We start from the raw sequence: 26,974 nt of genomic DNA, 5'->3' as shown, positions 1-26,974 counted from the left end.
ACTGATCCCCAATTGAGGGGCATCTCCTATAAGTGATGGGTGGACGCTCGGGGAGATAGTTTTTGAGCACATTATCTGACATGAGGATGTGCCAGTTCTTTTTGAAAATTTGAATTATATTAGCTGATTTCTCGTTGTACTTGGTGATCATTCGTACACTGGTATCTGTGATACCCTGGCTTTTGTTCTTAGAAATCAACAGTTTTTTTCTTTCAATTTGATTCACCTGCTCTTCAGCCCGTTTTAGGCCACCTTTCCTATACCCTCTTTCTTTGAAGCGATCTAGTGCTTCATTTTTAGCCACTGTGTAGCTTCTCTCAGTTGTGCAGTTACGCTTCAAGCGCAGTAATTCCCCGTAGGGTATACTTTTGATCAGGCTTATAGGATGATGGCTTCCTGCATGCAGGACTGTGTTTCCTGCTGTTGGCTTCCTGAAGAGATGGGTCAGTAAGGTGCCATTCTCAATATAGACCTGTAGGTCCAGATAGTTGACTGAACTATCACTGATGTTCCCTGTGAATATAAGGTTTAAATCATTATTGTTTAGGGCGGCAATATATTCCTCAGCCGAGGATTGGTTACCGCGCCATACAATAAAAAGGTTGTCGATATATCGCGACCAAAGTACAATCCTATCCAACCATTGGTCATTGGCCTCCCCCCAGCCTACGTGCTTCTCCCACCAGCCGACGAAAAGATTCGCGTAGCTGGGGGCGAAGCACGTACCCATCGCTGTACCCCGTTTTTGTTGGTACAGTTGTCCTGCAAATGTAAAGATGTTATTGTGCAGACAATATGAAATCATATCCAGTAGCATTATATTGTGTAGTGTAAATTTAGGATGTCTTCGGCCCAAAAACCATCTCATTGCCTTCAAACCATCAGAATGACAAATACACGTATATAGGCTGGTAATGTCCAGAGTTATTAGCAGTAGGTCTTGTTCCCACATGACCCCCTCTATTTGCCTTAGAAAGTCCTGTGTATCCTGTCTATAGGATGCCAAGTTTCTCACAAAAGGGGCTAGAAAGGAGTCTACATAAATGGCTGTATTCTCCAGCAGACTGTTAATTGGAGCCACAATGGGTCTACCTGGAGGATTTTTGTAGTGTTTGTGGATGTTTGGAAGATGGTAAAATGTTGGCAAAGTGGGTTCATCACAATTGAGGAAAAGATATTCGTCATGGTTCAACATGCCCTCATCTTTCCACTGGCCCAATAGGCGATGGTATTCCGTTATGCAGTCCACATACTTTCTCCGACTGATTGGAGAGTAACATTTAACATCTTCCAACTGCCGCATTGCCTCTCTGTAATAGTGATCCTTATTAAAGATTACCATATTACCGCCTTTGTCTGACGGTTTGATCTCGATGGTTTTGTCATTCCTTAAATATTTTATTGCATCCCAGTACTTGCGTGGCATGTTGTAATGTTTAATCCCAGCACTGGTGTGTTTAGCAAGGTCTTTTAAGTCTGTAATCACTGCCTCATTAAAAACGTCGATCGTATCAAATGTTGTGTGCGGTATATTTCTTGATTTCCTTTTGAATTTGCTATTCTCGCTCACCTGCTTGATACCAGCTTGTTCGAGTGACTCCTGGGTGTTATTCACTGTGGTTTCTCCGGCACTTAAGCTTTCCAATGCTTGCATTGTAGAGAGAGCTCGGAAAGCATTCTCCGTGTCCTCTGATTCAGTTGGATTGTCATCATTTGTTAAGTTGTCAGATATTTGCACTTCATTTCTTGGATTTATCAAGAATATTTTCTGAAATTTTAGCTTTCTTATGTATTTGAAAAGGTCTATGCGGACGTTAGCATAATCGTATCCTGAGGTGGGACAAAAGCTTGGGCCTAGTTCTAAGACCTTCTGTTCTTCATTAGTTAAAACTCTATTCGAGAGATTAACTACAGTCTGTGCTGGCCGCTGATTTAGCGCTTGCTTGTGTTCTTGTTCCGCTGGCTCCTGGTCTCTCTCTGTGTTGGCACTTCTTCTGCCGCCTTTCCTACCCCTCCTTGTCTTCCACCTTTTATAAAAGTTTTCTGCCGAGCAAAATTTATATATAAAGTTATTTCATATATTACACTTTCATGTATTGAGATCTCAAAGTTCATATATTGTCCATTAGTCAGTAAGACACTCGAATCCTAATACAAGATGATCCTTATTTATTCTCAACTTGGTTTCACACGATGCAATATATTTGTCGTCAAATTCACAATAGTCTTTATATTCAGATCAGTCTTGTGAATAGAACATCCAACTTAATTTCACACAATGCAGATTATTTATCAGCCAATTCACAATAATCTTTATAATCAAATCATTGGCCGTTGACGGCTCTCTCTGATTAGCTTTTATTCGCGAAAAAATTAAAGCTCTGCCTCCGTTTCCGCATTCAATTCATTTGCTCCACTTGTACCTGCTTTATTGCTTGAACGATCCTCCTCTGACAGTTCTGCTTCTGATTCACTGATTTACTTGTGGATGGAGCGCACCCACTGGGGACAACGCTGCGCACTCCAGCATCCAGAAGGCCATGAGATTGGCCACGCCCACTTAGGCGGATGCTGGTAACATTATTTAGTGCGCGAAGCATGACGCTTTCATTCACTTTGAACTGCGAGCCACTGATGAAGGGACAGCAAGAGTCCCGAAACGCGTATGGCTTAACAATTGACTGATGTGAGTAATTGAGGAATCTCCTGCTTGCCTGCTGCCATTAAACTTGCACAACGGTAATTTCGTGTCCAGAGACCTCCTTCAAATTGGGTTCCTGTTTGGTTGGATTGTAACGGCTGTCTCAGGTCGTGAGGAGAGGTCCACTGCTGAAAGGCGGGTCCTATTAAGCGCCTGGATGGTGTTTGAAATATTAGGAAGGACGAAAAGGATGGCGCTTCTACAGGAGGGGTGCCTGCTTTGCCGATATGACAGCAACAACGCGGTGCAGGGGATGACAGTAACCCATTTCTACCCACTTGGGAGAGACTTTGTTTTACATGTGGATGGAGCGCACCCACTGGGGAAAACGCTGCGCACTCCAGCATCCAGAAGGCCATGCGATTGGCCACGCCCACTTAGGCGGATGCTGGTAACATTATTTAGTGCGCGAAGCATGACGCTTTCATTCACTTTGAACTGCGAGCCACTGATGAAGGGACAGCAAGAGTCCCTAAACGCGTATGGCTTAACAATTGACTGATGTGAGTTATTGAGGAATCTCCTGCTTGCCTGCTGCCATTAAACTTGCACAACGGTAATTTTGTGTCCAGAGACCTCCTTCAAATTGGGTTCCTGTTTGGTTGGATATATATATATATATATATATATATATATATTCAAAAACCACTTTCTTCCTGGAAAGTACGTGAGTCGCACACGAAGCTTCTTTTCTGCCGATTTTATTTGGTGAATAGAACAGCATGTGGCATTTCCTGACGCGTTTCGTTCTCCTAGAACTTTTTCAAAGGTGAGCCATTACACCAAGACACGCCGTTTGGATACTGCAGTTCGATGTGGTATTTAAGTTCATTTCCTCTGATGGTGCTTTAATATCAGGATCACTTCCTGTCGTGAACTGCATTCTGGAGCCTGTAGTACCAAGGGCTGTGTCGTATTTATATCCCTCCAGTGGGTAGTGTCATTTGCTGCTGTTCAAAGTTTAATTCATTTTAATTTAATTAATCACGTTCTTGGGTGAAATTAGTTGGCTGAAGTTTCCCCGTGTCAGCTCACTTTTAAAGTTAACTCGGGTCCAATACCATGGCAGGTCCTTGGCGGCACCGCATCCCCCTCTTCGTTCCCACGATTCAAAATGAAAGGCTCAGGGTCGGAGGATGATGGCGCTCTTCTGGTGGTGCGTTACTCTTCGGCCGAGCCAGCCGATTTATATTCAAAAACCACTTTCTTCCTGGAAAGTACGTGAGTCGCACACGAAGCTTCTTTTCTGCCGATTTTATTTGGTGAATAGAACAGCATGTGGCATTTCCTGACGCGTTTCGTTCTCCTAGAACTTTTTCAAAGGTGAGCCATTACACCAAGACACGCCGTTTGGATACTGCAGTTCGATGTGGTATTTAAGTTCATTTCCTCTGATGGTGCTTTAATATCAGGATCACTTCCTGTCGTGGACTGCATTCTGGAGCCTGTAGTACCAAGGGCTGTGTCGCATTTATATCCCTCCAGTGGGTAGTGTCATTTGCTGCTGTTCAAAGTTTAATTCATTTTAATTTAATGAATCACGTTCTTGGGTGAAATTAGTTGGCTGAAGTTTCCCCGTGTCAGCTCACTTTTAAAGTTAACTCGGGTCCAATACCATGGCAGGTCCTTGGCGGCACCGCATCCCCCTCTTCGTTCCCACGATTCAACATGAAAGGCTCAGGGTCGGAGGATGATGGCGCTCTTCTGGTGGTGCGTTACTCTTCGGCCGAGCCAGCCGATTTATATTCAAAAACCACTTTCTTCCTGGAAGTACATATATATATATATATATTCACTGAAAAAACCATAGGTTATAGACCATATATAGTTAGGAATTAGCATTTACAAAACCTTGAAAATTCACTGAAAAAACCATAGGTTATACACCATATATAGTTAGGAATTAGCATTTACAAAACCTTATTTTACTCACACAAAACCATTGAAATTCGCATATATAGTTAGTTGCACTAACTATATATCGCGCACCCGCAATCCACTGCTGATCATGTCACATATTACATCATTCATGACATGGTCAGTGACATCACTGATGACATCACTGATGACATCTCAAATGACATCACTGATGACATCACTGATGACATCTCAAATGACATCACTGATGACATCACTGATGACATCTCATTTGACATTACTGATCACATCACTGATGACATCATTCATGTGATAATACGATGAACCTCTTCAGACTCTAATATAACCTTAGATACACTCAGTGTAAACAGACACTTACAGACTGTCACTCATCCATGAAGTTACACACACACCTAGTCAGTCATGCAAAGAATCAATCACACCTCCATTTTCTCAACTATACAGTTATACACACCTTACTTATTCAAACATATACTAACACATATTTCTCTTATACAATCCCGGATACAAGTTCACAATGATCCATACAGCCACTCACACATTCACTGGCTCTTATGCACAGTTATTTATATATGTCAACTCTCAAATGTACTGTGTTTTACATATGTACTTACTTTGACATGTAGCACTGAGATATCCATTCACTCACCAATACACTCATGCACACAGTCAACCGCCCATACAGCTGTTTCCACATGCACTTTTGAACCCATACATCTAGTGAATCAACTGCTCACACATCTATGCACAGAGTCATACACCTCCCAGCCACCCACACACACACTCAGTCTCCCATACAAATACATGGGCAACCAATCAATAACCCATATAGTTACTCATATAGCTACTGATCAACACATGCAGCAGTTTACAGAACAACAGATATAATGATGCACAAATTAAGACAGTTTAGTCACTAACCCATGCACTCAATGAGACACATTTAATCACTCACTCATACAGTCAGTCATGCACCTACTAAATCCTTCATCCAGACACTTATAAATCCACTCATTCTTCAATATGTAAGACATATTTTACCTTTACAGAAACATACAGTCACTGGATGTTGTCATCAGTGATGTCATCAGTGATGTCATTTGAGATGTCATCAGTGATGTCATCAGTGATGTCATTTGAGATGTCATCAGTGATGTCATCAGTGATGTCACTGACCATGTCATGAATGATGTAATATGTGACATGATCAGCAGTGGATTGCGGGTGCGCGATATATAGTTAGTGCAACTAACTATATATGCGAATTTCAATGGTTTTGTGTGAGTAAAATAAGGTTTTGTAAATGCTAATTCCTAACTATATATGGTGTATAACCTATGGTTTTTTCAGTGAATTTTCAAGGTTTTGTAAATGCTAATTCCTAACTATATATGGTCTATAACCTATGGTTTTTTCAGTGAATTTCAATGGTTTTTTAATAGCAAATATCAAAAGCTTTAAAATGTATTCTTCTTTAAATCGAAAAATATATTTTGTATGTTTTTAATACAATTTTTTTATGTATATATATTTTTTTTATTTTCTTTTTTGTTTCGCTACCGGTCCGCGCACCGGCTAGCTTCCCGTTAGCTCAATTTGGTGCCGCGACCCGGTCCGCGAACCGGTAAACGTTCCGTTTGCATAACTGCCGCGTTAGAAAACAACATCCTGACGCATCGCGTAAGCGCGACGTATCGCGTTGTCGCGTAATGCGTCTTATGACGCGCCGCGTTAGCGCACCCGGAAGTGCTCCGGAGCGCGAACCGAGGCGCGAAGCGCAGCACCCCGGAAGCGATCCGGAGCGCGTAACGTAAGCGTAACAGGACATGTGATTTGTTAATAAAACTTTTCATTGGTTCATTTCACTTTTGGTTTCCTAATGATGTAAGGCTAGGTCATGTGACCTAAAAATAACACTTTTCATTGGTTTAGAACATTTTTTTTTCCCAAATGATGAAAGCCCCAACCTTTTTTCTCACTCTGACTTTCAACTTTGTGAGAGGAAGACCTATTTTGATTAATAAGAATTGGCTTCATTAGTAGCTGCAGCTGGTGCACCCCCACCACCACCACCACCTCCTAGGAAGGAAGGACCACCTCCTCAGGTCATCCTTAATCAAGAGGAGGAAGAAGAGGAAGAAGAGGAAGAGGAGCAAGGGAGGAGACAGTTTTTGCCTGAAGAGCCAAGGAGGTCCCATGTGAAGGATAGTTATACCTGGCAATTCTATACATTTCCCCGGGGCCAAAAAAAAGTAAATGCCCGCTACGTCACATGTCTGATCTGTGGCAAAACTCTGTCCAGAGGGACTGATAAAAAGTACAGCTTTGGCAATTACACCATGCATCGGCACATGGAGAGGTGGCACCCTATAAATTATAGTGCTGCGCAGGTACGTGACCTGCAGGAAAACCCCCCTCCTGTGGCCAGTACATCAACTGAACAGGCAGTGACGGGACCAGAGGCGAGGGAGACTGTCCCAAACATTCAGTTGAAGTTCGGGGTCGTGAAGAAAGTCTGCATTTTTTGCGGCAAATTAATTTGCTATAGGGAGAGTAGCATAACTTTAATCAACAGAGCTATCGAAAATCATACATGTCCAAAATGCCCCAGAAAGTAAATTATCTTTTTTTTTGCTCCTGTTGAGCCCTTTATAATGAGTGATTTTTGTTCCCCCCCCCAAAAAAACAAAAAAAATATAAAACCGTTCAAAAAATACAAAAAAAGTAAAAAAATGTTCAGAAAAATAAAATAAACATATGAAACAACAAAAACAATTTAAAAAAAAGTTATTTTCAGAACTACCTCCCATTTATAAAAAATTGCTAGAATGTTTAGCACTCTGGCAACCTCTATGTCTTTTGATTCGCTTCCCGGTTCGCGCCTCGGTACGCGAACCGGAAGCGAAACAGAAAAAAAAAATAAAAAAAAAAAAGAAGAGTGAGTATAATGGAAGGAAACAGAGAGTAATGTTAAAAGAAAGACAGCTAGAGGGAGTAACACAGAGATACTGTTTAATAGATCTATTTACCAAAGGAAAGATGTAAGAGGGTATAATTGAGAAAAACAAAATAGATAAGGAAGTGAAAGAAAAAAGGAGAGTAGAAGAATAATAAACAAGAGTTTCTTAGAGAATGTGAGTGAATGTTCAAATTAAGAAGAAAAACAGTAAACGATGTGGAATGAGAGGTAGGGATAGAACCAGACTAAAAGAATAACCCTGAGGGAAAGTGTTAAGAAAACAGTGAGCGAAAGTAAATAGGAATAAAACAAGATGTATGACAGTGACTAAGGTTAAAACATGTGGAATAACAGAGAGAAAAAACAGAAAGCAGAAAAGAAGAAGTGACAGAAAAGGAATAATTGAAACAGCAAAGAAATGTAAATAACATAGTGTGCTTGAACTACAGGGAGAAAGCATAATGAACAAGTAGTGAAAGAGTGATGAGTCAGAGACAGTGAGAGTAATAGAGACGGAGTGAGTGAACAGGAGTGAGGAACTATGAAAACAGAGGGACTGAGAAAAGGAGTGGAAGGAATAGAGTAAGTAAGTAATAGAAAAAGGAATGAGGGAAGTAGCAAAGGCAGGAAACTGAGGGTTAAAGAAATGAAGCAGTGGAACTAATAGAAGTTAAATGTGATAGAAATGTAACGAAAAGAGTACAAAACACTTACCTTATAATTGTCGTTAACTTAGTCACTTGTTATTTTTATACTTTCAATCTGTGAAAGAAAGAACAAAAATTTGAAAAATATTAAAACATGTATTTAAAAATTAAAAAAGACAAGGGAAAAGATTGAAAATCATCCAATTTTACAAAGAAATAAAGTTAGAGATAAACATGCAGAAAAAAAGAGAAAGAAACGGTGATAGACAGTCAGAGAGAAAAAGAAATTTTAATTGAGTAAATTACTAAGAGAAAAAAAAGGAAGATACTTTCAGTGACAGAAAAGAAGGATAGAAGAGAAAACTAAATTGAAGTTGTGTAAGCTACTAAAAGAAAGTGAGTAAGGTAAACTATATAAGGAAAGGGTGAATAAGGAAAAGAGAGTGAGGGAGAGAGGAGACAGAGGAAGTGAAGGAAAGAGTGTCAGATACAGACTGAGTGAGGCAACAAAGAAAGATAAATGAGTGAGGGTGAGTTATACTAACTGATTGCACCAAAAAAGGAGAACCCCAAAATATTTAATTTAGAAAACAAAGAGAGGAAAGATGGAAAAGACAAGCGAAGCAGAAGGTCTAAAAGCTGGAAAATGGTGCAAGGGAGAAAAGAAAAAAGCAGAGTTGGAATAGGGAAACAAAGGTTGAAAGATAAGTTGAGTTAGAGAACAAGGGTGAAAGAGAATAAAACAAAAGGCAATGTGAGTATGTAAAGAGGATTGATAGAAGGTAGTAAAAGACGAGTGAGCATGAGACAAGACGAGTACAAATTAAAATTCACTATACAAAGTACAGAATTAATTATACATGTTAAATGGTTTATTTTTGCTGTTCTCAGAATATATCAAATTTCACTAACAACAGTGAGTTGAAGGTATTCATCATATAACAGCGGGGGAAAAAAAACACAATCAAAATGATTGTGTTTAAAAAAAACATAAAACATAAGCAATCAGAAATCAGAACTCCTCAAAAGTAACTTACTTTCCATGACGTCGAAGGATGTCCTATGAACAGCTTATACTCTGTTGTGCTGTTATTATTTTCTGCCTGCCACTTTCTGAAAGAAAAGCTCCATCGTTTTGACAAATATGTTACATACAATAAATGACTTCTCGCTCTCTACCGCACTTCTCCTCAAGGCCAAATAGTGTAAGAGCCATTTATAACTCTTGGAATTCTTCTAAGCAAATCCCGTCATTTTCTTTTTCCACAACTTTCAGAAAGAAAACGTTCAAGATCACTTTCACAATCCTGTACTAGTAATATCTCACCCTTCTTGCTCACTCATGTTCCACATTTCCTATGACACTGATACTGCTTACTATGAGGCACACTTACACTACCTCTATGACTACTACAATTATTTAATTCTCTTGATCACTGTTAATCACAAAGCAATTTAAAACAGTACATAAAATTATATCAACTCCTAGAATCATTATAGGCCAGTTACCCACCCTAAATTCTCTCTTCTGAAAACACAAAGTAAGAATATTTTAATTCAAAAGGCAACATTGTTTCATAGTCAAATGGGAATCATTTCCGAAACACCAGCTTTTTTTACATTTTAAATAAGCTGTGTAATAAGCGGATGTTGTCAAAGGACCATCATGTCATATAATAGCTGCAGTTACAAATGTTCTTCCTAAAATCAACGACTGTGTAGCCACAACATTTGTAATTAAAATTGAAAACTTACTTTCATCAGGTTTATATAGTTGGAATTTTAAAATGACATTATAACCAAAAGTTTGTACAAATAATGTGGACAGCATTGCAGACTTACATTACCTCTACTCCATGTTTTGATTGGCTGCTTGAATTAGCTTATTAAAAGAAACAGTTTTTCAGAACTCATTCAAAGTGCAGTTATTTTTCCATGACGTCAAGTGTTATGGTAAGAACACCGTTTGCTTTGGAAAATACTCTGTTGTCCTTTAACTAATCCGTGCCCACCACTTTCTGTAAGAAAACCTTCTTTTTTTTCAGGAACTACTTAAAACTCAAAAATAACTTTTCACTCTGTACTACACTTATCCTCAAGGGCAAATAGTGTAGGAGCCATTAGAACCTCTTGAAATTCCTCAGAGCAAATCCCGAGATTCTTTCCCTAAAATTTTGGTTGTAAAAACACCAGGTAAGAGTTTTTAAGGTCAAAAGGCAATTTTTTTTTAAAGTTAAAACAGAATCATTGCAGAAGACCAGCCGATTCTAGACTTCAAATAAGCTGTGTAATGTCCTGATGTTGTTGAAGGACTGTCATGATATATAATTGCTGCAGTTACAAAAGTCCTTCCTGATATTGACAACTGCGAAGCCACAACATTTTAAATTAAAGTTGTCAATTTCGTTCCATCAGGTCTACATTGTTGGAACATTAAAATGACATACTGGCCATAACTTCGTATAAATAATGTGGACAGCATTGCAGACTTACATTGGCTACACTCCATGTTTTGATCGGCTGCTTTTACTAGCTTATTAAAGGACACTGATTTACTGTCTGGCAAAGTTAAATATATAAATCTTTCTGAGTCTACACTAGTAGTACTTGATACCCTACAGTTCTCGCAGTCATGCTGCCATTGATAAGAAAGGCCAAACAGATCATCTACATCTACACCTTCATCTTGCAATACATCAAGCATATACATTAAAAACTCCTGACAATCTTGCTGAATATTTTGAGAGAATTGCGTTTGACCTGAACATTTGTCTAACAGATTTCGAAATTCAGACACACTTTCTATTTTTGTTCTATCAGTGCTACATTTCTCTAACACAGAATTCAATAAACAGCAAAAACTTTGATCCAAATTGATCACAATCTGTTCTTTTAAAGTTTCTAGAGAAAAGACAACATTAACCACTACATTAGCATAGCAGTTGACACCAGAACTATTTTCAAATTGAAAACCAACAACATCTTCAACAGAATCCATTTTCTTCCTGCTTATAATGTGGAGAAGCGTGGCTCAGTGGTTAGAGGTGGCAGACCCGGAAGCTGAGATCGGCCGTGGACCAGGGTTCGATTCCCCGCCTTGGCGGGTCTCGGGCGCAAAAATTCCACGGACTCGACAATTCTCGCTCCGGTGCCTACTCGACTCACGGGGTCACACTCTGCGACTCTGGGCAATAGCTTGCTTAATCTCCACTACGGCCCCTCGCGGTGGGATGCCTGGCTTTCACCTTGTGGATACCCTGCCGGGGTATCTCACAGGGGAATACCAGGACGGGTTCCCTAAGCAAGCGCTTAGATACCGGGTCGGTGATTTGCGCTATATAAATACATGTACATAATTTCGGGTTCATCGACTTTTCGTCTTTTTGCTGCAACCTCCCTACTATTGGTCACATTTCTTCGTTTCCGGCCTACCACACGTTTCTCAAACAAAGGATATTGAGGCAAATGTGGCGCATACTCTCTTCTTAACCTATTGTATTCCTTAACACAATCTAGATCCGCACAAATGTTTGTGACATCACAGTCAATCAAGTACAATCCCGATAAAGTTCTGACTCGTGACAATGCCACATATGCCATACCCTCCTTGAACACAGAACTGCCAATTTTCACCAATGCACTGTCTACACTTAAACCTTGCGATTTATGGATTGTCACCGCATATGCCAAGCAAACAGGAAACTGCTTACGGCGAACATATAAGTCTTTTACAAGCAAAAACCTAGCAGAGCAACGACCAATTAGCTGTACTTCCACAATGCCATCAAATTTAATTTTTAAAAATTCAATTCCATCTCTATTTCTGTATTTCTCAAAATCAACAACATTACCCATTGATCCATTTACCAGACCTCTTTCAACATGTAAATTCCTTCTCAAAATGATACGGCAATTTAAGCACACATTCAGAGTCTTTTCAAAACCAGCAGTTTTAGATATAGTCTTCTCTAATGAATCCAATTTAGATTTCAAATTCTCAGACAAAATAATTGTTGCTCCCATATGCTCTATTCTGTCAATAGCTTCCAGTTTCACAATCTCTTGGTTTTCTAAATTCAACATTTTGTTGTTGAAGATGGCACATTCTGCAAGAGTTGGCATCAAACATATTCCAGATTTCTTCTCAGTAATTTTCCGAAAAATATTCTCTGGCAGAACGTCTTCTTCTGGATACAAATTTGACAGTAATCATGCATGTAAAGCTTCTTTCCCATGCTTGGTCACTTTTCCGATTCTAACATCTTGTAGAATATTCTTATAATCTTCATCCTTCGCTTGACGCATATTTTCACGCAGTTCAGCATAATTGAAGTTTAACCATATATTAACGTTGCCAATGCTCCCTAGGCACTTCCTGGTATCTTCATGTGTAAGTAGTTTAAACACTGGTTGTCCTTTCACTGGTGTCAGCTGCAGAAGATCACCGAAAACAATGATGTGTTTGCCACCAAATAACACATCATACTCTGTTTTAAGAACTTCTTGCATTCTCAAATGCACAAAGGCAAGCATGACATTGGAAACCATGCTTACTTCGTCAATGATAAGAAGTTTCATTTTCCTCAAGACTCTTGAAACTTCACAACAAGCATCTCCAGATAACTTGTGGTATTGTAATTTGTTATCATGCTCCACTGGCAGCATCAGTAGATGATGCAAAGTAATACCTTTAATGTTATGTGCTGCCAGTCCAGTTGGAGCGGTGACAACACAAGACAGCGATGACTCAGTCCTTTTCTGCAAATAACATGAAATTGCTTTAATGAGGAAACTTTTTCCAGTTCCTGCTTCTCCACTCACGTACAGTCGGACAGGCTTCAACGACGTACATGAGCACTCTTTCTTCTCATGACTTAATCCATGATCAATTTGGTTGGTAACTTCGTCATATATTTTCCTCTGCTCAATGTTGAGTTGTCTTTCCAAATCTTCTAAGTTAACCGCATCCCCCTGAGCATGTGCCATGGCTCTTTCCACTTCAATCATGGCAGTGGCAGCTTCATTTTCCATAACTGGTCCTCCTAGTGGATCCTGACTCAATGAAACAGAACTCTGACTGTCCTGAGAACTGTCTTTAGCAATCTTGGCTGCAATTGTTGCTTCCTGCTCGATTTCTGCATTCAACATTTCTAGATATTTTGGAAAAACAGGACATTCTATGGTCTCCTTGGCTGCATTGAAAGAGTCTTCGTAACAGAGGAAATCTCCAAGCAGTTCCTCTTCTGCACGCCAAGGCTTGAAAAGTTGCAAAAGAGCTAAATAGAAAAACTCTTTTCTTTCAGGAGATTCGCCACTCAATTTTCGATGATTTACCAATTGGCATTTTCTTTGCTTGACCAGACATCCCTCACTTCCAATTACAGCATACACTCCTTTATCAATATCTTCTTTGATGTTCCTCTTGAATATGTAATTTTGTAGAACCTCATACAGACAAACATTCTCGAGGTGACTGCTTCTATTTGGATAATATGTATCCAACATGTTGGTCTTCAAAATATCTGTACTGTTTGGTTCCTTTTCCGCCAAATACTCAATTTCCCGTACAGGTGTCAGAACTCGATTACGCGTTGCAGCAAGACCAAGACTCGCCCAAATGATACTCCTAGATTTGGCATAGAGACTTGCTGAAGATAAGTGGTCAGAACATTCGTAAGCTCCGATTTCTCGATGCGACAACATCTTCAGACTGAAACTGTACAACTTCTTACTGAGGCTCTTTTCATGGGAAATGTCCTCCCACATATCCTTCAATTCTGTCTTTAGTTTTTTGTGATGTAAGATGTCACATACCGAGCCACAGCCATACAGTTATCACCCACAAACTGTATATCCATGTTAGCATTCCACATGGACAAAATCACTGGGTTGTAGTTGTTGATGTACTTGGACTCTTCGTTTCTTTTCAAATTGTGTGTATTTTTGGGTGATTTCCTCGTCACATTATGTCGCAGCGAAGACATCAAACTGTTCACTCTTCCTTTAGAAATCACCGGTCGTGGAAAACTGAAACGACATTTTGTGTAGAACTTGTCCTTGTTTCTGAATTTACGACGACAGTACTTTCCACAACGATGGCTTTGAAAGCGTAAAACTTGTTCTCTTAGGCTTTTGTCTTCCTTTGTCTTTGGAACAGCACATGTAGAATACTGTTCTATGAAACTCATCACTAAGTCATTCGGATCTGTTCCAAATTTGGGTGCATCTTTGATCCATAGCAGCATATGTATATGAGGAGCACCTCTTGCTTGATACTCCTTTCTCCAGAAGAAATCCAACACCTCTCCAAGAGGTGGATTTTTCTTGTTCATGGTGAAAGACATCATAGCTTCAAATCTATGATTGAAGTACCTGCATACATTCACTGGATCCAAAGAGCACAGTTCTCCGGGTGTCTTGAATTCGATATTTTCAATGTTTCCATTTGCCTCTCGTAGAAATTCAAGTAAGTCTTCCCAGCCATACTCGGCACAGCTGAGAGTGAGGAACCATGTGGGAGTTCATAAGTTCCTCAGCATACATTTTAAATCACCATGACGACGGTACCAGTACTCATTAGTACCACGCTGACATACCATGAGATTAATCAGGTAAGAATCCAAAATACTGTCTTGCACATTGACTTTATCCATAAAGTCCCTTGCCGAGATATTTTGCATCTGTACACCACTTTTCAAGATGTGGTTCACTGCATATGACAGTCCAGACAGATCACTTTCAAACAGTAGATGAAACAAATAGGGAATGCATTGACGAAACCTAGGATCTTCTGCATACAATCGTAAAGTCTGGTATTCAGAAGCAGGAATTTGATCAGGTCGCTCATCATATCTTGCTCCTTGACCTGTTGGAAATAGCTTTGGGAAACACCGAGCTTCCAAACTTTCCTCCCAAACACTAATGGGACTCCCTTTGGCTTGTTTCATTTGAAACAACTCAAAAGCATTCCCCATGACTTCCTTGGAATGCAAAGGATGAACACTATAATGTTCATATATTTCTTCATTTTTAGAGGCTTCTACTTTCTCAATTTGTCCAGCACACAGATCGCTGTCCTCTTCTTCACTTACTTCCTCTTCTGCAGCACATACATTCTTGTAGTACTCATTGTTTTTCATCAAATACAATGTTGCCTTTTTGACTTTCCTAACATCCACTAAATCTTGCCAGATTTTCTTACTCTTTGTCAGAACCCCATTAACTAAGATAACCAGAGGTTCCTCTTCTACTTTCTCTACTCCAATTGTATTAATGTTTTTCTTCAAATCTAGAGGCAAATAAACAACTCTTCCCTTTAATCCTCTCTGTAAATCTGATGGAGGCAATTTCCCTGTCTTTGGCTCCATTCGTACAATAGCCTGAAAGGGATGGACACTTTGAATCAAAATAGATTCATAAGTATTTAAATCCTTCAATTCAGAAGGAATGTCAACCAATTCCAGATAATTATGAACCGCTCTAGCAGGCATCCGGTTTTCATTTAATTTGTTACAACAATAAGTACACACACGTTGATCCGATCCCAAATCAAAACAATTATCTACCATCAAGTATGTTGCGAAATCCTTCCATTCACTATTATTTTCCCTTTCACTTTTTGCATATAAATCCACTAACTGAGTCTGATTCTTATAATAAGTGCGTCGACAACACACACAAGTGAAATTAGGCCTCTCACTTGATTTCACCTGAAACGTGGCAATTTCCTTCTGAAAATTATCTGTACTGGAAATCTGTACACTCTCTTCCACATTACCTTCTTCTTCTGGGTCAATTTCAACATTCTCCTTTTTACTTGCAAAGTAACAAAACTCAATTTCTTCACAAATATTCTTCACATCTACTTCAGAACCATGCAAAAGAGCCCTACTTAATTGTTAAACTTAGTTGCTGGACTCTTAGCAAAATACAACATTCTCAATAATTTCCTCACTTTATTATGATGGACTGCTAGCATCCTGAAATGATGAAAAACACTCTGGCATACTCTCCTGGAAAGACAAGCCAGTGAATGACCATGTAAACCTGTCACTTCTCTCACTCTGCATGGATCTAATTCCTGCAACAACTTCATTTTCTGTTTTAAACTTTTCTTATTAAATATCCGTACAAAATCACAAAGCAAATTGATGGAATCCTGTCGCACACTGCAAATACTACTACACTTCCAGGTGTACACTGGACCCTTAGGACGTATCCCTAAAACTTCATCACCTAACACCTCTTCTGCCTCTGTTGACACAAGTTTTTCTTTTTCAACTGGACAACCGTCTTTCACCTCATATGCTCGACCACTGGTGTCAACTGCATGTACCAAATCATTGTCCTGGAAGTAACTCTCCTCATTGAAAAATGCCTCACAACTTGAACTATGCATCCATTCTCCTGAAAATACTTCACAAAAATTTGTACGATTAACTATTCTCTTCCATCTACTATTTGTTTTGAATTCATAAATTGCCTTGTTTAGTTTCCTAATTCTATTGATTACCAAAATAAATAACTTTCGCTTCATTTCCAAAGCCTGATCAATAATTTTCTCAACATTTTTCTTTTTCTTATAAAAAGTTAGTTTCTGTTGACCTTTCTTGACATTTTTCATCAAATTTACAATTATCCTGTTGCGGAACATTCATCTACGAATGTCCCTAAATTGATTGTGCCTTCTACCGGCACTCACAGAGGTTTCTCCTGCTCTACCACTAACTTTATTAAGGGGCCTTTCCTTCCTGTTTAAATTGACTCTCTTCTTCTGGACTAAAACATGTTCTGTAGTGGTACTTTTTTTTCTGGAAATGTTTCTTAGGAAAGATTTTGTTGTCTTACCCGGAGCTTTTTTGGTGACTTGACGAGTTTTTATTGTAGAGGACTGCTGCAAGCATGTAGTAAGCTGCTGTGTTTGACGTTTTGTAGCCTTTCTCCTCCTTTGCCTCGAAGGCATGTTTTAATTTTGAAATGATCTGCAGTTGAATCTGTGGTAAAATATAATAAAAATTTTTATTAACCACTATTACCAAACAGTAAATCAATAACAGTCATCAAAAAATTAACACATTAGTTGTCAATTCTACATACAATAATTTTTAGTGCATTGACAAATTTAAAACTCACAAATAGTAGCAAAGAAATGGAATGCTTCTACATTTGACCTGTGCTCTTTTATATGTGAATCTGAACTAATTTTATTAGCATATTTCACTATTTTATTAAAGACACTTCACACAAGCTGTTTTTGAAGTTGTATTTAATTTTAAATAAAACGGTTAACATGGTTACTTTTCATTTGCAGTAAGTTAAATTTATTTTTAAATGTCTTTACAGTTCGATAGGCTCGAGCAGGTCAGCTGCCCACTCTATGTCATACAATTCTGACAAATCGGCATCCTCATCATATTCTTCATCATCCACAGGATTTAAATCATCCAAGGGATCTACTTCCACTGACGTTTCAATGACAAGTTCAATAATAAGATCGAGATCAACAGATTGCTCATTATCACTCATGGTTGATGTTGTCGTTATCTTTAAAGAAAGAGAACAACAATGAGATGTTGCAGAGTAAGAGACAAATCTCAGAGACTATAATAGTAAAATTGTTTAACAAGAGTAACATTTTGCAGATATTATTTAGCCATGTCCAGCGATGCTGAGGAGATGAGGCCTATGTCCAAGTTTTCAGTGAACAGGACTCATCTCTTCTTAACCTTGGATAAGCCTCACCGACTCTGTGTCCCCTGCTCATACTTAAATGTAAAGGGGCAGATTTATGTTAACTGGCGCATCCCCAGGGATGCACCAGTTAACGTGCGCCGCTGCTCTGCCACCCATGGTGTGCCGCATTTACAATGCGGAGCACCAATGGGCAAAAACAGCACAGATGCGTCACGCATCTGTGCCACAAAAGCGGCGCATTGCAGGAATCACGTCGCAAGCGCGACATGACTACTGCAATGCACAGGGGCAAGCCACACATTGCATGGTGCATCCCTCCTTATGCCTGTTTCAAACAGGCGTAAGGATTTGATTCAGCAATGCCATAAAGCTGACTCAGTGAAATCTTGTAAATTTCACTGTGTTAGTTTTACAGGGCTTTTATGCAAGTGAACGCCCACCCTGCAACAAAACGCCCACATGAACCCTGACGCAGATTTCATGTGGCGCAGGACTTTACAGTGTGACGCATCTGCCTAGATGCATCAAGTTGTAAATATGTCGCAACATAGCGCATCTTTTGCGCCGCTGCTGCGTCACAAAAGTGACGCAACGGCGGCGCAAAAGAGGCGCATGGCCATCATAAATCTGCCCCTAACATTTTAAATGATTGGTTCAGGATGCCGATAAGGTGTGGCCTATCCAGAGGTTTGTTTGAGGTGAGGCCTACTCAGGGCTGCAGATGAAATTTAGGCTTGTTGAAGAGTACAGAGGAGATAATACATGTGCAGGCCTACCAATGAAGTGAGTCATGTCCACTGCACTCTTGAACAAAGGCCAGACCTCCTCTGTCTCCCTGGACAGGCCTAAACCTCATCTGCATAATGTGATTCGTAATGTTAGGAAACACAGGTGATATAATTGAAAAACGTGCAAATATTTTTGCTCATTTCACAATCACATCACCTGTATTTCCTCAGCTTAGGTATCTCATTGTCCAGATGTAGTCTAGCATATCCAAGAGTACGCAGAAGATGAGCACTGTATGCAACAACTTTGACACTTACAGAAGCCTCAGCTTCTCCATGCCCCCTACACAGTCCTAAATGTATACATTTTAAACTGACGATATCTTGTTGCAGATGAAGTGAGGCCTATCTTACAACATGGTGCATCTTTTGCACCGCTGCTGCATCACAAAAGTGACGCAACGGCGGCGCAAAAGAGGCGCACGGCCATCATAAATCTGCCCCTAACATTTTAAATGATTGGTTCAGGATGCCGATAAGGTGTGGCCTATCCAGAGGTTTGTTTGAGGTGAGGCCTACTCAGGGTTGCAGATGAAATTTAGGCTTGTTGAAGAGTACAGAGGAGATAATACATGTGCAGGCCTACCAACGAAGTGAGTCATGTCCACTGCACTCTTGAACAAAGGCCAGACCTCCTCTGTCTCCCTGGACAGGCCTAAACCTCATCTGCACAATGTGATTTGTAATGTTAGGAAAAACAGGTGATATAATTGAAAAACATGCAAATATTTTTGCTCATTTCACAATCACATCACCTGTATTTCCTCAGCTTAGGTATTTCATTGTCCAGATGTAGTCTAGCATATCCAAGAGTACGCAGAAGATGAGGACTGTATGCAACAGAGCAATGTACATTACTCACCTCCCTTGACACTTACAGAAGCCTCAGTTTCTCCATGGCTCCTACACAGTTCTAAATGTATATCATTATCATCATAGTGACTATGAAACTCTAGCATTACATATTGTGAAACCTAAATGTCTTAAAGTAACGATTTGTTATTATTCTCCCAGATTGATGGTGAGAAGTGATATATTTATTTAAAGAAGCAGACACCCTTTTATCATTGTCATAAATGTAAAGGTGTTTGTCTGCGTTAAGGATCTAGTACATTTAAAAAGATTTTCTATTTAATGGGAGTATCCTGCAACTGAAGTGGAACAAGCATCTATCATCTAAAAAGTAAGGAACCTCTACAAGCACGTAAAGTAGCCCCACCAGTGCCGAACACATCAGGCAGCCCTGGCAAAAGCATGTTTTCAAGTCAACTTAAACATGGTTTCTGCGCACAAAATCTTCACTGAAGCTGCCTACGTGTCGCAGAAGGAACTACATCTTCTTGATGTCTTAAGCAACATTTTACATCTACTCCTTTTGGAAGCAAGGAGTGTCAGCGAAGTACTTATGTGGAACCAAGGTAATTGGTGTTTGTCTGCGTTAAGGATCTAGTACATTTAAAAAGATTTTCTATTTAACAAGATGTTAGAGGTGTACGCATCCTTACTAGCGCTTAACGTGGATAACTCGTTTCTGCCTGCTTAACTTGTCTACAGCTGATGTGACAGTTACCTCGTATGAACTTTTTGTTTGACCAAGCGGTTCTCTGCCTAATTGGGAGGAGGCCCGTTTTGTGTTGAATTCATCGGGATTTTTGACGATGTTTTCAAGTAATTCAGCTATGAGGAGATATGTTGTGCACCTAAAGTTAATTTTATAAAAACGTTTTTTGTTAGTTATTTACTGTCCCTCAGTTATAGTTATAGATTGACTTAGGCTTCTCTGTTGTAGTCATGGTTTGAGTTAGACATGGTTTGAGTTAGAGTTTCTAAGGGGAAATATGTTGTGCACCTAAAGTTATTTTTATTAAAACGTTTTCTATCAGTTATTTACTGTCCCTCAGTTATAGTTATGGATTGACTTAGGCTTCTCTGTTGTAGTCATGGTTTGAGTTAGAGTTCATCACATGCTGTACTTTATATTTCTACTTCCTGCCTTGTACCATACACTGTCCAAACATAAATTCACTGTTAAAAACTCAGAACTATGTTGTACACGTTAATTAAAAAATAAAAATGTAGAAGTTTCTAACTTAAACTCTATTTCTCTCTCTCTTTTTATGCTACCTTAACAGCAATTATGGATAAAGAAGCTCAGGAAGCCAAACTTCAATCAGAAATTCAACAGGACATAGATGATTTTTATAATGAGGCTGTGGACAAACAACTTTTAGAATTCATGGACAATTTTGATAAAAAAGAGACAATTCATGAAAATAAAGATCAAGAAATTCCAGATGAACTTTTACTCGAAATTTCCAACAATTTTTAAATTTAACATAAATAAAATGTTATTTATAAATTAAAAATTGTTTAAGACATTATTTTTTTCCCAAATATAAGATATAATACTAGAGTAATTATTTAAAAAAGTCAGACTAATGGTTAAAGATGCAACATTTTAATATTACTATGTGCTCAGGGAGTGCTCAAAGGATCTATTTCAGCTTTCCTGACAGACTATGTTATGGATTCCATATTAGAACATGCAAGACATCTACAGAGGAGACGGTGTACATTGAATTTTAGACTCTTCATTGGTACCTACATGTTGGTACTTTCATCACCCACACAACACAACAGCTCTATTCAGAGCTACCCTACCTCAAAGCACTCTAAATATATTATTTTACTGTTTCCCTTGGTTTTCCCCTTGTTACGCTATCCGGAACGCTACCCGGTACGCGAACCGGATGCTAACCGCGTGAAAATTTGAAAAAAAATGTGGTTTTATTACCTAGGGGGTCAGGATACGTCTCCCGTGCCCCCTTATACCCATTTCCCACATTGTTTTTCCTCCATCTTGTGATTAAATTCGACCGAAACAAAAGATGGCGGACTCCCGTTACGCTACCGGTTAGCTACCCGGTTCACGTACCGGGTAGCGCCTCTACCGCGAAAAAACTGATTTTTTTTAAATTTGATCTTTTGCCCCGCGGGACCCTTTAATAGCCCCCTCATCAATCCTAGGGGGTCAGGAGGGGTCTACCTTGCCCCCTTTCATTAATTTCCCCCTTCGTTTTTCTTCACCTCTTGTCTCTCGATCCTACCGAGAGACAAGATGGCGGCCGCTCCGGACTGTTTAGAATGTTGACAGACACCGGAGAGCCAATCAGCTTCACTTCGCGAAGTTCCGTTACGCGTCAGGTACGCGAACCGGGGCGCTAACCGGAGCGCTGTTACAGATATATATATCTTTTTTTGAACGTTAATTTATCAAAATCCACTGGAGCACATATATTGAGACCTAGCAAAGGCACATCGGGCAAACAATATCTACAATTTTGCCAAGTTTCGTGGAAATCCATTCAGCCGTTCGAGCTAAAAGTGAGTCCAACCGCCTTATGGAAAATTGCATGGGAAAAACGCGTTTTGGGACCCCCCTTTTTTCTCGGCCCCCCCTTGACGAAACCCCCCCGAATTTTCAGGGGCTGCTCAGAAACAAAATGTTCCATTTTCCTGAAAATATCAGCCAATTCCGTCCTCAAACGACAAAGTTATTCGACATAGAATTTTCAAAAATCCCATAGGAAAAAAATCCTAACTATATATACCTACTGGCGACCGCCAGTAGGTAATATATATATATATATATATATATATATATATATATACATATATATATATATATATATATATATATATATATATATATATATATATATATATATATATATATATATATATATATATATATATATATATATGGCCACAGCTTTCTTCTTCCCACGTTAAGTAGAATAAAGATCACGGCACAGCAACAGTTGAATTTCAGCGTTTTATTTACACACCAGTGCAAAGAATAACGTGCATCAAATGGACACACATGGTTACCCATTTAAAAAGCCAAGAGGCCAACCTTTTATATTGTGGTGTTGTGACTCTGTCAAAATCAGTAAGTTTTCCTGAGTGTGACTAGGACCTGTGAGACCAACTGTAGGCTGTGCATGTCCTTGGCCTTGGGGGGTTGCTTGCCTGCAAGGGGTTGGACACAGGGTTGGCTGTACGAATTGCAATAAAATATTACGTTATAGTTAAAGACAACCTAGAAATCCACAGAAACAACTGAAGGTTAAAGTGATGCTATAGTTAGGAATTGCAATGACATCTTATTTTACATTGAATAATCTAAAAAGGTATTGAGAAAACAAACGGTTAAAGTAACTTTATAGTTATCTGAAAATGTCAGTGCCAACATAACGTTTTATATTCACAAAACTACTGATGTTTATCAGCTAATAATTATGTCTAGAAAATACATTTTGTGCCCTTAACTAACTAAAACTCACTTCCTTGCCATACACTGCTAATTACCCCACATATTACAGCACTCATGCCATATTATTTGACTTCATTGATAACATTACTGCAGCATCTGAAATGACATAATTAATGAGAACACTGTGCATGGCGGGGGGGCGACTTATGCATGATCTGTTTGACGCGTTGAGAGAGTTCCCTAAACTGGAGGAAACACACATATTTTTGCCCAGTTTGTCTTGTCATGAGAGTTTAAGATTCTGTATGTGGGATTTAATTAGGTACGTTTTTTAAATTCTAAAATCTGCCAGTAAACCATCTGCAATTCCATCTTCAAAGAATGCAGAAATAAATGAACGTTTGTGGTTAGATTAGTATTGAATGAAGGATGTCATGGACTCTGGTACAAGGAAGGAAAATCCCCCTATTATTGTTTTGGGGGTAGGAAGTAGAGCTATTATCAGGGTTCAATGGGACCCACAGGGCTCTGGGTCCCGGTGCCACTGCACCTGCCATGCCAATGATAGCTACGACCCTGGGTTAGACTGTTTAGCATCCCCAACCATCTTTGGAATGATTTTAAATTTCATTGCTTGGTCTGGGGTTCAAGAATGAAAGGTTGCTATTTAAGTTGATACATTAAGTCCAACCATTGGCATGCTTTAATGTTCTAGCAGGGCCAGGAGAGTAAATCTAAAGATTTCTGCTTAAACTCCTATTCATTCCTTTTTGACTTGGTAATTCTATGTGTATTTACTTTAAAATAATGTAGTAGTAAATTTGAAAACTGTAATATATTTGTTGTTTTTTCATCAAGTATTTGTTGCTTTAAGTTGATGTGTAAATGAGGAAAAAGACAGTGTTTTGAAGATTTTCATAATTTTTTTTAATGTGTTGGAACAGAAATACCAACCAGGGTAGTAAAATGTTGGTTATATGGCAACACCGTTCCCAGATGATTTCTCTGTGAAACTTTATCTGAACAAAATAGCTTGCTAAATGATAATACTTAACTCTACAGGGCGGTAGTGATACTGCAAATTAGGGTAAAGGCTCATTTCTCATAAAGGTGTCTTGGCTCATAATTTCACATAATGGTGTTAGCATAATGGTTCATGAGTTCACACAGGAGAGTCCTGGCTCATTATTTCACACAATGCTTTCTTGGCATTGGATTTCACATAATGGTTGCTACCTTGGCTCTTCATTTCTCACAAAGGTGCATTAGCTCATGATTTCACATAAAGGTGCTTTGGCACAATCTTTGACACAAAGATCTGTAAAGTCATGATTGCAGAATGGCATTCCTTCTCCTGGAGAGTACTGTCAACTAGCCCCTGGCATGTATAGACTGTAAGATTAGTGGCAGTATAGCTGTTAGAAATGGGGTCTCTAGTTGGCAGAGGTTTCGCTCCGTCCAAGTAGGGACCACCACCCTAGTCAGGGTAAGTCCGAAATGCACCCTATATTAACCTGTGCTCACCTTTTGGAAGTTTGACACAGAGCAATCAGGCTTAACTTAAGAGGTAATGAGAAAAGGATTTGTGTAATATTTAAATTACAGTGACTCAATGAAAACACATGTTTAGAAATAGAGAATATTTATCTGATTACAAGACCACAATGACAAAATCCAATAAGTAGAAGTTGTGATATGAATTTTTAAGAATAATACAAAAAAGTGCTTAGAAGTCACAAGCTATCAATAGGATACTTGAGGTCATAAGGGATCGATGTAAAGTCAAAGTTCGGGCTGACCACAATAGAGGTCAGACTACAGGACCCAGACAGGTCCCCCTGAAGAAATACCTTGGTTGGATATTTTGTCGGTATCGAGAGCCTACTGTGTCATCGTCAAACCGTGTAGAGAGGGTGCTGCGTCATTGCCGAGCTCCGTTGAAGTCAATGCAAAGTTTCCTCGTCGAGCCTCTGCATCGAAGGGGCATTGTGGCTAAATATTCTGATGGAGTCACAGCAATGTGACTTTTTTTCAGAAATCCTCTGCAGAACTCACTTCTGAGGCCCAGGACTGGAGGGGGCACCTCAGGCAAGGGTAGGACTCACAGATGGCAGAGTCCAGCAGCACCAGAAAAATTGCAGGAACTCTTTTGTGTCCAGGAGACTTCAGAAAACAGGAGGCAAGCCAGCAAGCCATTGGAGTCACTCTGGGTTCAAGTGAGAGGATCCAGTCCTTGTTCTCAGCAGGGCAGCGATCAGCAGGCAGCAGTGTAGCTCAGCAAAGCAGAGAAGCAGTTCCTCAGAACAGTCAGTCACAGCGAAATGGCGTTCCTTTCACCATAGCAGTCTTTACTCCAGCAGAGTTCTTCCCAGGCCCTGTAGTGTACTGATTTGATCTTGTCAGAGCTCTGGTAGCTATATACCAGAAAGTACCATTGATGTAGGGGGTGACTTCAAAGGAGTACTCTGAAGTACACAAGGATCCCTTTCAACCCAGACCTGATTCCAGATTATCAGTAGGGAGTAAATCAGCTCTATGTGTGAGGGTAGGACACAGCCTATTCAGATATAAGTATGAGTCACCTCTCCCCCCTTCCTGCCCAGGAAGGCTATCAGTATGCAGATGAATGTTGATGACTCCTCTGTCAAACCCAGCCCTTCCTGTGTTGTAGCCATCTAGAGGGAATGCACAAAGTGTATCTGTCACCCAGCCCAGATATGTATTGGTGACAGACTGTAGGCACACAGAGCAAAGTTAAGAGCAGAGAAATGTCCACTTTCTAAAAGCGGCATTTCTAAAACGGTAATGTCAACTCCAACTTTACTATTAAAGAGGATTTATAACCACCCTTCCAAAGATAATAAACAAGAAGTAGCTACTCCTTTACAGTCAGGAATCTCAGCCTAAAATGTGTTTTAAGGAATCACCAATGCTAGTCTATGGAAGGAATAGGCCTTTTAGCAGTGAAAAACAAATTTAGCTGATTATCACTACCAGGACATGTAAAACTTAAAAGTACATGCCCTGCCTTTTAGTAACGCAGCACCCTTCCCGTAAGGACACTTAGGGTCTAACTTAAGGGTGACTTATCTGTAATCAAAGGGGGGTTCAAGGCTTGGCAAGTGGGGGGCGTGGCTTCCGCGCCGTTGAGTGACGACGGCCCTCCCATGAGCTCCGCCGAGCTACGGGCGTCTACTCGACTTTTACACCTCTTCACCGCCGATGGCCACCTGATTTTGCGAGGTTTCAGCGGCGGAATGTGTGCTGCTTCATTTCTTTGCGAATTCGGCGATTTTAATGCCGTTTTTCGCTTATAGCGCACTTTGGAAAGTCCCTTCATTCTCGGGACGCGGGCGGCCGCCATTTTGTGCCGCCGAGCCCACGACCTCTCACCAGCCTGTCAGCCTCACCTGGATATCGACGCAACCTCCTTCAAAATCCCAGTAATGTGCTGATTTTTTGCATTATTCTTCTTCACAACGTATGGCACGGAAATCATCTTACTGACAGACTTTTCAATTACTTTTTTTCCTTCAGTGTATTCCTCTTTGGGGTTATGGCGGCCATTTTAAGTGCTCTGAGGAAAAACACACAATTATCTGCGCAGTTTGTGAAAATGACTGTCTTACTCGTCAGACTGCTTTCCACCTTGTTGCCTTTCCTGTTTTTGTTATCTTCCTTCATGGCAAACACATTGATTTAGAGCTTTTGTTCATCAAGAGTCGATTTTTTCCAGCCTAATTTGGATTCTGGGTGTTTGACCAAGGTGTGTGCTGCAATTGTCTTTTCTCTACTCTTCATATGCTGTGTGACCTTCAACTTTGCGCTTTTGCGAATCTCTCTTCGTGTCATTTGGAATTTTCACGTCATTCTCTTCAGTAGTCACACGTTTTTGTCATCCTGCCGCGTCATCCAGTAGCTGCAATGTCTCATGACGCAAATACTGTCAAATCCACCCTCACTGGCACAAAACCAAAGAGACCCAAAAATGACCCCCCCTCTCCTATTCAC

Source organism: Lissotriton helveticus, chromosome 3_1 (assembly GCF_964261635.1).
Source record: "Lissotriton helveticus chromosome 3_1, aLisHel1.1, whole genome shotgun sequence".
Lineage (NCBI taxonomy): Eukaryota > Metazoa > Chordata > Amphibia > Caudata > Salamandridae > Lissotriton > Lissotriton helveticus.
The sequence above is the reverse complement of the archived record's forward strand: the minus strand, read 5'-3'. Positions refer to the sequence as shown.